Consider the following 16,968-nt stretch of genomic DNA (forward strand, 5'->3'; position numbering starts at 1 on the left):
CGGAGAGGGTGGAGAGGAGGATCTGATGGTTCACAGTATCAAAGGCAGCCGATAGGTCTAGAAGGATGAGAGCAGAGGAGAGAGAGTTAGCTTTAGCAGTGCGGAGCGCCTCCGTGACACAGAGAAGAGCAGTCTCAGTTGAATGACTAGTCTTGAAACCTGACTGATTTGGATCAAGAAGGTCATTCTGAGAGAGATAGCAGGAGAGCTGGCCAAGGACGGCACGTTCAAGAGTTTTGGAGAGAAAAGAAAGAAGGGATACTGGTCTGTAGTTGTTGACATCGGAGGGATCGAGTGTAGGTTTTTTCAGCAGGGGTGCAACTCTCGCTCTCTTGAAGGCGGAAGGGACGTAGCCAGCGGTCAAGGATGAGTTGATGAGCGAGGTGAGGTAAGAGAGAAGGTCTCCGGAAATGGCCTGGAGAAGAGAGGAGGGGATAGGGTCAAGCGGGCAGGTTGTTGGGCGGCCGGCCGTCACAAGACGCGAGATTTCATCTGGAGAGAGAGGGGAGAAAGAGGTCAAAGCACAGGGTAGGGCAGTGTGAGCAGAACCAGCGGTGTCGTTTGACTTAGCAAACGAGGATCGGATGTCGTCGACCTTCTTTTTAAAATGGTTGACGAAGTCATCCGCAGAGAGGGAGGAGGAGGGGGGAGGGGGAGGAGGATTCAGGAGGGAGGAGAAGGTGGCAAAGAGCTTCCTAGGGTTAGAGGCAGATGCTTGGAATTTAGAGTGGTAGAAAGTGGCTTTAGCAGCAGAGACAGAAGAGGAGAATGTAGAGAGGAGGGAGTGAAAGGATGCCAGGTCCGCAGGGAGGCGAGTTTTCCTCCATTTCCGCTCGGCTGCCCGGAGCCCTGTTCTGTGAGCTCGCAATGAGTCGTCGAGCCACGGAGCAGGAGGGGAGGACCGAGCCGGCCTGGAGGATAGGGGACATAGAGAGTTAAAGGATGCAGAAAGGGAGGAGAGGAGGGTTGAGGAGGCAGAATCAGGAGATAGGTTGGAGAAGGTTTGAGCAGAGGGAAGAGATGATAGGATGGAAGAGGAGAGAGTAGCGGGGGAGAGAGAGCGAAGGTTGGGACGGCGCGATACCATCCGAGTAGGGGCAGTGTGGGAAGTGTTGGATGAGAGCGAGAGGGAAAAGGATACAAGGTAGTGGTCGGAGACTTGGAGGGGAGTTGCAATGAGATTAGTGGAAGAACAGCATCTAGTAAAGATGAGGTCAAGCGTATTGCCTGCCTTGTGAGTAGGGGGGGAAGGTGAGAGGGTGAGGTCAAAAGAGGAGAGGAGTGGAAAGAAGGAGGAGAGAACTTACTTCTACCCTGTCTCATGTGTCTGTACCTTTAAATATTTGGTCCCATTTTATGATTATAGATATTGAATATAAAATAATGGGATGAAGCGATGTGCGTTATGTCCATGTTTCAGTAGAACAACACAATGTTGCAATATACGATTGAACATTTCTAAAGTTGGAGAGGATGACATTTTTTTATTTAATAGTGTCTTTGGTTGAGACTTGGATAAAAAGTCATGTTTGGCTATGGAAAATCCTATTTCAACCCACACTAGTAGGTCAGTGGAAATTAAACAATAGAAAAAGACCTGTACACTTTGTATTGTGTTGTACAGGATGTCAAAAGAACAAACACAGTGATAATTCATGATATGATTGAAAAAAAAAAAAAAAAAATCATACAGTACAACACAAAATCATTATCATTATTATAATTGTCTCTGTTAAAATGTATCATGGCTGATCTCTGTATGTCCCAATTTGGTCAGAAAAACTGAACCAGTAGAAAAGTCAAGGTAAACCACTTCTCAAGCGCAAGATTAATCCAGTATTATACAATACAATGACAGAGGCTTGTGTTAAACAGTTTCTATTAATAGCGCTGAATAACTTCATACATACAGTACATATTACACACACTCAAATGTTGACTTTTAAAACACCATATTTTTTACATCAATAGATGGGATGTGTGATTGGACGCAAGTCTTCATTCCCATGTGAGAGTGAACTGGGATAAATATGCACCTGAATATTCATTTGCCTGAACATTTCAGTGTTGTAACTGATCAAAGTTCTCTTCTCCAAAAGGCACACATGAATACTCTTCTATAATATTCAAACTAACATAGTTCCCTTGATCAGTTTCCGTAACAGATGGATGAGATGGCACATTTTGACAGCATGAAAAAACACTTAAGAAAATGTACATATAATTCAACCTTGTTTTATGAACCTGAAAAGTGGCTTGTACCTGACCATTGTTGTCTTTGAAACATTATAGATTAAAAACACTGTATTAGTATGAAAACCTAATGATTAGATAAATAGTTTGTTTTAAATGATTGCAATGCAAGTCTAAAGCTCACATACTGTGCAACAATAACCAGCTACTGTAGATCCTTGACCCTACACGTGTGAATACAGTTTCCTGTGTAAACAGTAAAAACACAGGATGAAGGCAAAATATCATACAGAAACTTTCGAACTAAAGAGACAAAATGTGACCAAGATATCCTTTTTCCTTTACCATAATCTCCTTCAACAGCTGTCTCTCTAGCAATTATCCTGGGGACAAGGTTACCTTTACAAGGTTACCTTTAAGTGTTTAGAAACATTCTATTATTTTTTTACAATAAAAGTGACTCCAAAATGACACAATACATTATTTACCATTCATTTATATTGGGCACACAATAATCTGAAAGAACCTAAACAAACAGAAAATGCATCCAACAAAATGTGTAGAGTCACAAGCTTGATGTAGTCATTGCTTGCTATGAATATGGGACCGAATAGTTAACTTTTTGCTACTTCAATACACATAAGTGAATTTGTCCCAATACTTATTTGTCCCCTAAAATGGGAGGACTATGTGCAAAAAGTGCTGTAATTTCTTAACAGTTCACCCGATATGGATGAAAATACCCTCAAATTAAAGCTGACAAGTCTACACCAGAAACCTCACAGTCACTGTATCATTTAAAATCCTGGAGTACAGAGCCAAAACAACAAAACATGCATCACTGTCCCAATACCTTTGGAGCTCACTGTATCTGTTGTTTTTGAGCTAAGGTTTCTGTTCACTAAATGTTGTGCAGACACACACACAGGACCAAGGTGCCCCTACTACACTATGTCAAAGTCTAAGGTCACGTCTCCCTCACGATAGACTACAAAGAAAATCCTCTATCCACATCCACCTTCCATGACCTTTTATGGTGATTGGCTGACTGCATTCTCACATTTCTCCTGAATGTGATCTTCCTTACACTCTTAGAAAAAATGTGCTATCTAGTACCTTGAAAGGGTTATTCGGCTGTTCCCATAGGATAACCCTTTCAATAACCCTTTTTGGTTCCACATAGGGTTCTACATGGAACCCAAAGTGGTTATACCTGGAACCAAAAAGGATTATCTTATGGGGATAGCCGAAGAACCCTTTGAGTGTAATGTCTTTGAGACTGGGTAGAGAATGCATGTAAGGGGTTATTCGTGCAACATAGGCACACAGCTATTTACTATACCCCTTGCTATTCACAGGTAAAATACTTCCTCTGATTACAACATCCCTTTTTCATGGCAATACTCCTTTCTTCTCCAAACTATAAAAAGCTGTCCTCTTCATTCATTAGTCACTTGTCCAAAGGGTATTATTCAACCAGTCAGAACATTGAGAGCGTTACAGATGGAAATGTATTGTACAGACACAATTCTCCAGCTCTCATGATATTGTCTGTGCTGTACAATACATTTCTAACTGCAACATTCTGAATGATAGGTCTAGGGTGCTGATAAAAACATAGATAGTACCCCCTGCTGCCTCAAGGCTCGGGAGAGTGAAATGACCTAGCAGCAATGCTATCACCAGTGGGGTGGAAGATGATTGTTTTGCAGTGAGTGAGCCAGATCCCTCCTGGTTAAGTCCACCTTCATGGTGGCGGAGTCCAATCTAGTATCTGGGATATAGTGACACAGTTGAGGCCAGCATTGCCTCTTCCTGTGCATCGTTATAATATCTTTAATGGTCTATCACATACCTGGTACAGGAGAACAGGAGGTTGATGGCAACTTAATTGGGGAGGACAGGCAACTTAATTGGGGAGGACAGGATGGTGGTAATGGCTGGAGCAGAATAGGTGGAATGGTATCAAATACATCAAACAAATGGTTTCCATAACATTACCACAAGCCCATGCTCCCCAATTGATGCCATTCCATTTACTCCATTCCAGCCATTAGTATAAACCGTCCGCCTCTCAGAAGCCTCCCCTGTAGAGTAGACAGGTCATGGTGAAATGCCAACCCTTTATGCCCCAACATGTTTTTCTGACATATTTGACGGTCCAACTGGATGATGCTGAATCTCAGTGTTGCTGAGCCATACTGAGACAGGCCAAACCTACATGCTCCAATAAGACTGAATTATGTCTCTGGTGGTCTTTGATGAACAACCTCCTGTAGCTGAGCCATAGGTGACACAGACAGGTCAGCCCTACATGCACTGATAGGCCTCAATGTTTTCTTTGATGATCTCGGTGAATGAGCCACGGTGTTACACAGCCAGGCCGATCCTACGTGCTCCGGTAGGTCTTTATAATGTCTTTGATAGTCCTCCTGCAGATCGGGCAGCAGGCGTTGGCCATCTTCTTCAGTTTGAGGCCACAGGCGTAGCAGAGACACATATGACCACAGGCGTACAGCACCGTGTCCACCACGTTCTCATAACAGATGGTGCACTCGTCACTCCAAGAGCCCGAGCACACTTGGAAAGTGGGGTATTCTGGGTGGCTGGAGAATGGCGAGCTGGGAGTCGTACCTGGGAGACAATGGAATAGGTTTTAGTGTTAGGTGGATAATTGTCATACCGTATAGCTTGGAAACGGTACTTCTTCTAGTAGGCGTTTTTCAATTTCGTACTAATTATACTGCATCTTCTCTGAAAAGATATCTTCTATGTTTACACTTTGCAGGATATTGAGTCAATATAACTCGTGTTCTTCCTTTTGAGAGGGACTTAACTATAATAAAAGGTATCAGGTTGCTGTGTGACCTTTTGTGCAATATACATATCACATTTCCAGCCTATTGCGGTCAAAAGAAATTCTCAACAAATACGTTAAATGCAGCTAATGTTGCCCTTCTTGGTCACATTCCTGCCATAAACAAAGGTGGAAAACGATAGACAGCAAGAGATAGAGAGGAGGGAGAAGAGAAAAATAAAACACCGGGATAACATCTAACCTGGTGAGTGACAAGGTAGTAATGGAAAGAGGGTTCACCTGTGGAGCTGCTGAAGGCTGGTGGGAAGCTGGCATTGAGGCTGGTGTTGAGGTTGATGTTCAGGTTGGAGTTGGGGTTGAGCTCGGAGCTGTCGCTGCAGCGCAGTGTTGGGGTGTTAGGGGTGCAGGATGGGGAGCTGGGAATTGACTGCCCCTCAGGGTCTGCATTCAAAGACGAGCCTGAGGGCACAGAGAAGCACTGTGTCACATACAAACTGCTCTGAACTCATGTACAGTGCATTCAGAAACTATTCAGACCCCTTCCTTTTTCACATTTTGTTATGTTACAAAAAAAAAAGAAAAATCCTCAATCTATACACAATACCCCATAACGACAAAGTAAAAATAGGTTTAGACTTTTTTGCATATTTATAAAACATTAAAAAGATACGTTTTCTTTTTTACATAAGTATTCAGACCCTTTCCTATGAGACTCAACATTTTGCTCAGGTGCATCCCTGTTTCCATTGATCAACCTTGAGATGTTTCTACAACTTGATTGGAGTCCATCGGTGGTAAATTCAATTGATTGGACATGATTTGGAAAGGCACACACCTGTCTACATCAGGTCCCACAGTTGACAGTGCATGTCAGAGGATACATGGATAGCATACGATCTATGATTGTGTGCTATCCATTTATGTTTTTTATATGTTCTATTTACAGTTGAAGTCGGAAGTTTACATACACCTTAGCCAAATACATTTAAACTCAGTTTTTCACAATTCTTGACATTTGTGAAATGTCAAATTCCCTGTCTTAGGTTAGTTAGGATCATCACTTTATTTTAAGAATGTGAAATGTCAGAATAATAGTAGAGAATTATTTATTTCAGCTTTTATTTCTTTCACATTCCCCAGTGGGTCAGAAGTTTACATACACTCAATTAGTATTTGGTAGCATTGCCTTTAAATTGTTTAACTTGGGTCAAACGTTTCGGGTAGGCTTCCACAAGCTTCCCACAATAAGTTGGGTGAATTTTGGGCCATTCAGAACAACAGCAAAGGACCTTGTGAAGATGCTGGAGGAAACGGGTACAAAAATATCTATATCCACAGTAAAAGGAGTCCTATATCGGCATAACATGAAAGGCCTCTCAGCAAGGAAGCAAAGAAGCCACTGCTCCAAAACCGCCATAAAGCCAGACTACGGTTTGCAACTGCACATGGGGACAAAGCTTGTACATTTTGGAGAAATGTCCTCTGCTCTGATAAAACAAAAATAGAACTGTTTGGCCATAATGACCATCCTTATGTTTTGGAGGAAAAAGGGGGAGGCTTGCAAGCTGAAGAACACCATCCCAACCGTGAAGCACGGGGGTGGCAGCATCATGTTGTGGGTGTGCTTTGCGGCAGGAGGGGATGGTGCACTTCCCAAAATAGATGACATCATGAGGATGGAAAATTACGTGGATATATTGAAGCAACATCTCAAGACATCAGTCAGGAAGTTAAAGCTTGGTCGCAAATGGGTCTTCCCAATGGACAATGACCCCAAGCATACTTCCAAAGTTGTGGCAAAATGGCTTAAGGACAACAAAGTCAAGGTATTGGAGTGGTCATCACAAAGCCCTGACCTCAAGCCTATAGAAAATTTGTGGGCAGAACTGAAAAAGCATGTGCGAGCAAGGAGGCCTACAAACCTGACTCAGTTACACCAGCTCTGTCAGGAGGAATGGGCCAAAATTCACCCTACTTATTGTGGGAAGCTTGTGGAAGGCTACCCGAAACATTTGACCCAAGTTAAACAATTTAAAGGCAAAGCTACCAAATACTTATTGAGTGTATGCAAACTTCTGACCCACTGGGAATGTGATGAAAGAAATAAAAGCTGAAATAAATCACTCTACTATTATTCTGACATTTCACATTCTTAAATTAAAGTGGTGATCCTAACTGACCTAAAACAGGGAATTTTTACTAGGATTAAATTTCAGGAATTGTGAAAAACTGAGATTAAATGCATTTGGTTAAGGTGTATGGAAACTTCCGAGATCAACTGTATATCTCCATAAATCAGACTATGACCCCTGACTCTCATACCGAACTTTAACCCCTAACTTTAACCCCTAGCCTAGCTAAATTTAACCACCTAGCTAACGTTAGCCACTAGAAAATCGTGTACTGGACACAAATGTGTTATGAAGAAATCATGTGGTAGACACAAATTGGAATACGTAATTTGTGTCTATTTCATGATAATCTCTGATAGTGTGTTGGCTATATTGTAGATTAATTATATCACATTGCATTGTATGGCCCCCTCTAAAGTTGTTTGTTTATATATACAGTACCTGTCAAAAATGTGGACACCTGTTCATTCCAGGGTTTTTTCTTTGTTTTCTATTTTCTACATTTTAGAATAACAGTGAAGACATCAAAACTATGAAATAACACATATGGAATCATGTAGTATCCAAAAAAGTGTTAAACAAATCAAAATATGTTTTATATTTGAGATTCTTCAAAGTAGCCACCCTTTGCCTTGATGACAGCTTGCACTCTTGGCATTCTCTCAACCAGCTTCCTGAGGTGTAATGTAATGCATTTCAATTAACAGATGTGCCTTGTGAAAAGTTTCTTTAATTTATTTCCTTCTTTATGCGTTTGAGCCAATCAGTTGTGTCCCCGGATCCCAGTCTGCAGTATGTATGGTTGCATTTGTGTGCGTCTATAAGTGAATCAGGAGCCCTTGAGGTATTGTAGTCTCACCAAGAAGTGCCCCCCCCCCCCACCTCCATATTTACAATCCCACTGGCTATGGCAGTGTCTGTCCTGTGCCATATCCATCCATTCTGAACAGCAGCACCGGCAGCCCTATTTGGCATCAGCCCTTCTATTGGCATCAGAGGAGAATAGCTATGACATTTCCAAATCCACAGACCTAGTAGGCTATATCTGAATGGCACAAAAACATTTTAGTTTACACACAGGGCTGTAAAGTGCAACCATTTTGGTTGCATATGCTCCTAAATACTATACTGTGCGACCCGACATTTTATTTTGGGAACACCGTGCATCTTCAAAAATAATCAACCAGGTAATCATTTTTGTAATGATTCGGCTTCATTGTACCATTGTTTTTTAGTGACCTATAGAGATAAAAATAAAATAAAAGCGAGTACAGATTCATTACTGTCATGGTTGCACCATTAATACAGCGAAAACAGATGGTTTTTAGCACAAACTGTTGCAATGTTTTTTTCTTTCTTACAATCATAAACCATTTCACGGGCTGTTCCAAAACCACTCATAGGCATTTGTTTACACCTTGTTCAGTCATGTAACATTATTCGCTAACTAACAACCTGGTTACTCAAGTACCAGTATAACCAAATGTTTAGGGGAAAAGAAAGAAAGGAAAAGGGATAGCAAAGATAGTACAGTATGAACAGTGTGGGGATAGCTTCTTCAGGAAATCAATGATTATATCATAGCAATGAACTGAACTCTCTTAAGGAGACAGTGTACAATTTTCTAATGTAATGCATCTAAATAGGTAGTGCTTTCACACAATGTAGAAACTTAATATTCCACAAACGACTGTAATCTCAATGACAGGTTTTTGTATCAACATTTTAGCCTTTTATAATAAACAAAGGGCTTTACAGGGTGAAAATATGAGTTTATAGGGCACAAAATAAGCTAGAAATCCATATAGGCCCAATATAGACTATATCTCAATCAATTTTTAAAAAATCTATAATTTTATGGTGGTTCTAACTTTTACGTTGAGAGCAACAGTACCACCAATAAGATGTTTTAATTTAGAAACCTGTTTAAACATAAATGTCTGCCATAAAACTCCTCGTACACTGGTGTCTCTTACGTGCCAAATGAAACAACACTGTCAATTTGGAAGCAGTAAGCATACACAACCCACACATTACCCCATTTGTTCCCTATTTTTATATCCCGTACCCTAAGTCTCCCTGAAATGGAAAAGATACCTGACCTCACTCCCTAAGGTGAAAAATAACTGCAACAGCTGTACTTCACTCAACGAGACCCGCCATTTCTTTTATAGAAAGTTTGAAACACATTCTCGTAAACCCTATTGCTATGACGATAATGTACATGATCGAGTGCAAAACTGAGCGGCTCTGATACAATAGAGCCTTGACAATGGGGTGCTCCTATACGTTCCCATCTCTCTCTAGTTGGACCACCCTTACTGGCGGGGTCTCAGTTTCAATCTACATAGAATATTACATCAAAAGTATTGTGGAGCTCCTGCACCTAAATATAAACAGTACCGGCACCCAACATGAATACCGGCACCTATTTCAGTCCAAGTCAAGCACTTGTTTATTGTTATGTATCAACCAAGGTTACACTCATACATGTTTGGTTTCAAGTGGATCAATGTAAAGTTTGCAGATATACAGTATCTTCTTTAAAAAGTGTGAACCACATACATCACTAGCATTACTAGCAACAAGTACAGTGACATTGTGGTAGAGTACTATAATTACACAAGTTTGCTTGCAAGTGTCCTCATATGAGCATTATCTACTTAACGTGACCTGTGCGACAGACCGGCTGCACAGCTGTCTGGTAACATCCTGGTCACCTCTAATAGGAGATCATACAGACAGATACCCTTCATGTCTATTCATAAACCCTTTCATCCAGGACAGGGTTCAGATCCTGCCATCGTATGAATGAATTCCTGGCCCCTCTATCTGGAATGGACAACATCTGAGGGCCTAAGAGTATGCAATGCAGCTGGGGATGTCTGCATGTGGCCCCGGCTAAATCCACTGTGGTTCAGTGTTTCCCAACTCCAGTCCTTGAGTACCCCGGACAGTACAGTTTTGTTGTAGCCCTGGGAAAGAACACCTGATTTAACTTGTCAACTAATCATCAAGCCCTCAATGAGATGAGTCAAGTAAGTTTGTCTGGGGCAACAACAAAAATGTGCTGTTGGGGGTATGCAAAGACTGGAGTTGGGAAACACTGATGTAGTGTATGCACAGCGCCTTTCACCACAACCTTATCAGATCTCAGTTGGTAGAGCAAGGTTCTTACAACGCCAGGATAGTAGGTTCGATTCCCGGAACCACCCATATATATGTAAAACATTTATATGCGCATGACTGAGTCAATTTGATAAGAGTGTGTGCTAAATGGAATTATATTATATATTATTTGAAGTTTGCTACTGTACAAACAAGAAGAAATTAAGATATTCACACACCATGATCATGCAAATGTGATGGACTCCCATCTGCTTCATTTCACAGATCCAACAACACACGACCATGGACAAGAACCACTTTCAGAGTTGGCTGTACGTTTCCACGGCAACATGTAGCATGTGGAGGCAGTGTGTAGGTGGAGAGAAACGTCACATCTGCCCTCCCCACAGCTGGAGTGGGTAATGGGGAAGTGATGTCAGAGTCATAAGAGGGGAGAGAGAAAGAAAGAAGAGGTAGAGAAAGAGAGAGGAGGTAGAGAGTGGCGGCCAGCGTTAGGAGAGTAAGGCGTGGGTGAAAACCGTGACGTCTGAATGCGAGACGCAATTATATTTTCATTATGCATATGTAGGGAATCATAAGCAGCTAGCAGAGCCCCCCCCTGATAGATGATGACACTGTCTGATGCTGCTCCTGGGCCCATGCAGGACAGAAATAACCCACTCAACCCAGGAGAGGAGAGTGGAAAAGATAGGAGACACAAATTACCTCGCAATATCAAAGCAGTTCCATCAGTTCCTTCACATTTTTTGTTTAATTTGTCTTTGAAGACCTTGCAATATTGTTCTCAAACACTATGCTAACATAGTTAAACAAATTGAAACACAATCATTCTCAACAACAAGTTGGTCAGAAAACAAAGCCTACCAGGGGAACAGGTTGTTCAGGACATTATGACAAATAACCTGGCCTCAACGGAGCTTGTTAACAAAACAATAGAGCACACACACACACACACACACACACACACACACACACACACACATATGTGCTTACAAGCTATTTTCTGCAATGTAGAAATGTTCATATCAAAATAATAAATTGCCTAAAGATTAGAGGTTGACCGATTAATCGGAATGGCCGATTAATTAGGGCCGATTTCAAGTTATCATTTATTTTTTTAATAGATTTTTTTTTACACACCTTTATTTAACTAGGCAAGTCAGTTAAGAACACATTCTTATTTTCAATGACGGCCTAGGAACGGTGGGTTAACTGCCTTGTTCAGGGGCAGAACGACAGATTTTTACCTTGTCAGCTCGGGGATTCGTTTTTGCAACCTTCCAGTTACAAGTCCAACGCTCTAACCACCGGCCTTACATTGCACTCCACGAGGAGCCTGCGTGGCAGGCTGACTACCTGTTACGCGAGGGCCGTAAGAAGCCAAGGTAAGTTGCTAGCTAGCATTAAACTTATCTTATAAAAAACAATCAATCTTAACATAATCACTAGTTAACTACACATGGTTGATGATATTACTAGTTTATCTAGCGTGTCCTGCGTTGCATATAATCGATGCGGTGCCTGTTAATTTCTCATTGAATCACAGCCTACTTCGACAAACGGGTGATGATTTAACAAGCGCATTTGCGAAAAAAGCACTGTCGTTGCACCAATGTACCTAACCATAAACATCAATGCCTTTCTTTAAAATCAATACACAAGTATATATTTTTTAACCGGCATATTTAGTTAATATTGCCTGCTAACATGTTTTCTTATAACTAGGGAAATTGTCACTTCTCTTGCGTTCCGTGCAAGCAGTCAGGGTATATGCAGCAGTTTGGGCCGCCTGGCTCATTGCGAACTGTGTGAAGTCCATTTATTCCTAACAAAGGCCGTAATTCATTTGCCAGAATTGTACATAATTATGTCATAACATTGAAGGTTGTACAATGAAACAGGAATATTTAGACTTAGGGATGTCATCCGTTAGATAAAATACGGAACGGTTCCGTATTTCACTGAAAGAATAAACGTTTTATTTTCGAAATGATAGTTTCCGGATTTGACCATATTAATGACCTAAGGCTCGTATTTCTGTGTGTTATGTTATAATTAAGTCTGATTTGATATTTGATAGAGCAGTCTGACTGAGCAGCAGCAAGCTCGTAAGCATTCATTCAAATAGCATTTTCGTGCGTATGCCAGCAGCTCTTCGCAATGCTTCAAGCATTGCGCTGTTTATAACTTCAAGCCTATCAACTCCCGAGATTAGACTGGTGTAACCGATGAGAAATGGCTAGCTAGTTAGCGGGGTGCGCGCTAATAGCATTTCAAACGTCACTCGCTCTGAGACTTGGAGTAGTTGTTCTCCTTGCTCTGCATGGGTAACGCTGCTTCGAGGGTGGCTGTTGTTGATGTGTTCCTGGTTCGAGCCCAGGTAGGGGCGAGGAGAGGGACGGAAGCTATACTGTTACATTGGCAATACTAAAGTGCCTATAAGAACATCCAATAGTCAAAGGTATATGAAATACAAGTGGTACAGAGAGAAATAGTCCTATAATTCCTATAATAACCTCAACCTAAAACTTCTTACCTGGGAATATTGAAGACTCATGTTAAAAGGAACCACCAGCTTTCATATGTTCTCAATGTCTGAGCAAGGAACTTAAACGTTAGCTTTTTTACATGGCACATATTGCACTTTTACTTTCTTCTCCAACACTTTGTTTTTGCATTATTTAAACCAAATTGAACATGTTTCATTATTTATTTGAGGCTAAATTGATTTGATTGATGTATTATATTAAGTTAAAATAAAAGTGTTCATTCAGTATTGTTGTAATTGTCATTAGTACAAATAAATAAATACATTTTAAAAAAAAAATATCGGTATCGGCTTTTTTGGTCCTCCAATAATCGGTATCGGCGTTGAAAAATCATAATCGGTCGAACTCTACTAAAGATGCAAGGCTCTGTAAAAAATATATATCAAAAAATATATATAGTATCAAAGCCATGAACATCTGGTACTAAACATGCTTGCAAACCAGAAAAATATGTAGGCCTACATCTTAGAGTTCTGATTTGTTTCAACTTGTAAAACACATTCAAAGTAATTTCTCTGTGTAGAACATTGTAGTTTGCTTAAATTCCAGGCCCTAGAATCCACTTACAAACAGGAGAATCACTGCAAATATGATCCCAAATCTCCACATGCAGCTTGTCATTAATTCTCCATTTGCAACAGCACCCTTCCCTGTCAGCTATGATTTATGACATGTTATTCTAGTGTTTATTTATCATGGGTTGGTCCTATAATCACCCTGTTGCCTCTAATACATGGGACTGGCAACTCAATACCAAAAAGTGGGAGCTGTATTCAATCAAGACAGGTTTTTCCCCCCTAAGGCCTCCTCATCCAGCTAACGTTGTCATGGTGTGTAAAGACTGGGCATGATGTGTCTGCACCTGAGAGGACTTACAGCTAGGGAATGAGTGTGTACGGTCATTAGTGGTGTGTGTGTGTCTGTGTGTTCCTGCATGCACACAGACACATTCACAGTTCAAGCAGGCAGAAATACAGCCAGTATGAAGATTTCGCATCAGTCTGACGAGTTTTGCAGAGGGCAAGGAAGGCATATATTAACCCCCGCTGTACCAAACCAAATGCTTGGCTAGAAGCAAGGGGAAATAATGTGCGAGTTGAGATAAGAGATTATTTGGTAGTGTACCTGTGACGGCCAATACAATACGGCTTGGAACACTGGTTGTCCAATCAGCATCCATGATGGAAAATGATCACATATGCCTTTACAATCTTTTATGTCCAACAATGAAGATTTAAATACACATTTGTGTGCTCAGAAAATGGAATAAACCACCCGTGGGTCAAATTCAACCCACAGGCCACCAGTTGGGGAACCCTGATACACAGTTAAGTTAGTTCCTACAGCATGACCGGGAGAAGTACAGTAGGTGAGGGCAAATGTAAGATTAGAGACGTTATGATAAACGTGTGGCAGAAGAGGTGGGACAGCAAGCCCAAGGGCCAGAATTTCAATGTCCTAGGCATTCAGTTGCGCCTAGGACATTGTACATTGAACTGGTCATCACATTTGGTAGGCAAGCATGTGAATGGTTTGTGTGCGGAGTATATGGTTGATGAAACAGTAAAGCATGTGTTGAAAGTACCGATATGTGGAAGAGAAGGAAATATTGTTGTGTAGGGTTATTGAGGTTGGACAGGAATGGGAGGGTGGAAGGGATTTGGGGGATGGGGGAGGATTTGTTAGACGTAAGTAGGGCTCTCTTATTTTCTTAGTAGAACAGGATTAGGTCGGAGGGTTTAGTTTTTCATAATGTTTGTTTCTTTATTGATTCATCTGTACGCTATGATTGACTACAGTAGGTGGTGGAAAGCACCGCTAACGTTTGTTTGAGGACCGCCATAATACCATAAGACAACGACCGGGAAAACTTTTGCGTAGCGACATCATCGTAAGAGATTGGATTATTGTACAAGTGTTGAATGTCTAAACTGAAATAGCTAACAAGCTATTATGTTAATAAGGTATGAATTATTTAAAAGTTGTTGCTTTGTTTGTTGAAACTGTCACTGGGCAGTGACGCTGTTAGCTAGCTAACGTCAAACAGACCAAAGTGGACATTGTTTTTTTTTTGCAGATCATTCTATACAACGTTCTGTTTGAGTCTAACAACGTTAGACGTTGAACATACCTAACTAGCTAGCTAGTACCTAACATTTGAACATTGATAGCTAGCTAGCTCCCAGACCGAAGGGAATATCCTGTTAGCTGACATTACCAATAATAGTTTATCCTGTCAGCGAACACTTCTAGGCACTAAAAGTTATGACGCTAGATACCTACCCAGTTAATTAGCTAACGTAAACTCACCCCATTCCGTACAAATGTGCGTAACCGTGACATTCAAACGAGGCTACAAAGAAAACTAATGGGACTGTAGCGACTGTGTTGACTTCAAAATCGGGGGTGTGAACTAGGTTTCTATTCAAGCGTTGATCGACATGGTAATGGCTCTATAGTATTGGAGAAAAGTTGAAAAAAACTGACCCTCGGTTACATCTTGACGTGTCATGTCGTAACGTACAGCACGCATAAAGCAACTATTTCTGTCTTACAATCTCTCTCCACCAGGTGTAGCACTTCTCTCATTGTTTAAAAACAAGAAATGGACAGTGACGGGGGTAAGGGGGGGATACCTAGTCATTTTTTTCATCATCATTGCATGCGATCATCATTCTCAAAGCCGCTGTTTACTTCTAAGATCACTTTAGCACCGCCCTAAAAACCCGATTCAAATTCGACACAAACCTTCAAATAGGTATGTAATGACACATTATATAAACTCTTTATAGTGTTTTATATACATTTTAGAGGCGATAAGGTGATAAGTTGGACAGATCGAGACATCTGTCGACATCTGTCCTTCTCACTATCACGCATTAGTTTCGCTTCCCCACCCACCATTTTTAAAAAGACCCGACGGGGCTCATTGCCTGCTTGAATTATGCGGAAACGGGCAGTGTTAAGGTCATGTCATCGATTTTGTTGGAAAGGGGAGAAATTGTGCTTTACAGTGGTATTGACATTACAGTTGATCTGGAAGTATTACGTTTTTGGGGCGCTAAAATAAGGGCAATTGTACGGACCAAGGCGATGTACGAGTTTACGTGAGTTTACATGAGCTATTTATGACTATGCCAGAAATAGTCATATCTGTCTATACATTGCTTTGACCTAGCTAGCAAGTTAATGTTATCATTCAGAGAGACATTCAAGGTCTTACCCTAGATACGATTCCTAGCTAGTTATCTAACACTAGCTGTATACAGCAGAGTTGCCAGGCCTTGATGAGTAGAATAACTAACTAGATAGCTAATAAACGTTAGTATTTGAAACCATCCAGTCCTATGATTAATGTCTATAATTTACAAACATTATTTTGTTTCTGGCAGTCATACAATATGACATTTAAAATATATAATATATATATATATATATATATATATATATATATATATATATATATATATATATATATATATATATATATATACATACACACACACACACACACACACACACACACACACACACACACACACACACACACACACACACACACACACACACACACACACACACACACATCATTTGAAAATACAGTAGAACCTCAATCAAAGTAAGTACAGAATAACCATATTTTTTTGTACATTTAACCTTTTCTCAATATTGTAATAACATGATGTTCTACTGGAAACTTGTATCTATGTACGTGGGTGTGTGTGTAATAATGTGTACATCTCCCACCAATGTGACACCCCCAGGTGTGATCCTCTCTTTGAGAAGGAGGTGACCCGCTACATCCCTTGCTACATGGAGGAGATTGGGTATTTGACCAATCACAGGAGGAGAGGAAGAGGATAAGCATAGGCTACAACCTGCTGTCAGACTGTTACCAGGAGTGTGTGTGTGGATGTTTTTTTTTCATCTCATCTCTCACTGATCATTTCTGTCATGCCCTGATCTCTCATTCCCCCACCCCTTTCTATCTCCCACTTTTCTCCTCTCTCCCAGTGTGAAGGCTGTGTATAATGAGTTCCACAGCACTCATGGCCATCAATGAGCAGGACAAACTGCACTGGTGGAAGAACACCCACAGACCAGGCATATCCACTGACTGGCATCATTTCCAGGTGCAACACAAAAC

General features: G+C 40.9%; 1 long non-coding RNA gene across 2 annotated transcripts; it reads right to left on the reverse strand.

The window, feature by feature from the left end:
- Positions 1-4,197: 4,197 nt before the first annotated feature.
- LOC120045633 lies at positions 4,198-15,181 on the reverse strand. 2 transcript variants are annotated; one of them, XR_005476741.1, is made up of 3 exons: positions 15,132-15,181; positions 5,291-5,470; positions 4,198-4,827 (listed from the first exon to the last, which is right to left on the reverse strand). It is a non-coding gene; the product is annotated as an uncharacterized LOC120045633 (long non-coding RNA). The 2 variants fall into 2 exon arrangements; XR_005476740.1 differs by having other exon boundaries at positions 15,105-15,145.
- Between the last annotated feature and the right edge of the window lie 1,787 nt (positions 15,182-16,968).

The sequence above is a fragment of the Salvelinus namaycush genome, chromosome 4 (genome assembly GCF_016432855.1).
Source record: "Salvelinus namaycush isolate Seneca chromosome 4, SaNama_1.0, whole genome shotgun sequence".
NCBI lineage: Eukaryota > Metazoa > Chordata > Actinopteri > Salmoniformes > Salmonidae > Salvelinus > Salvelinus namaycush.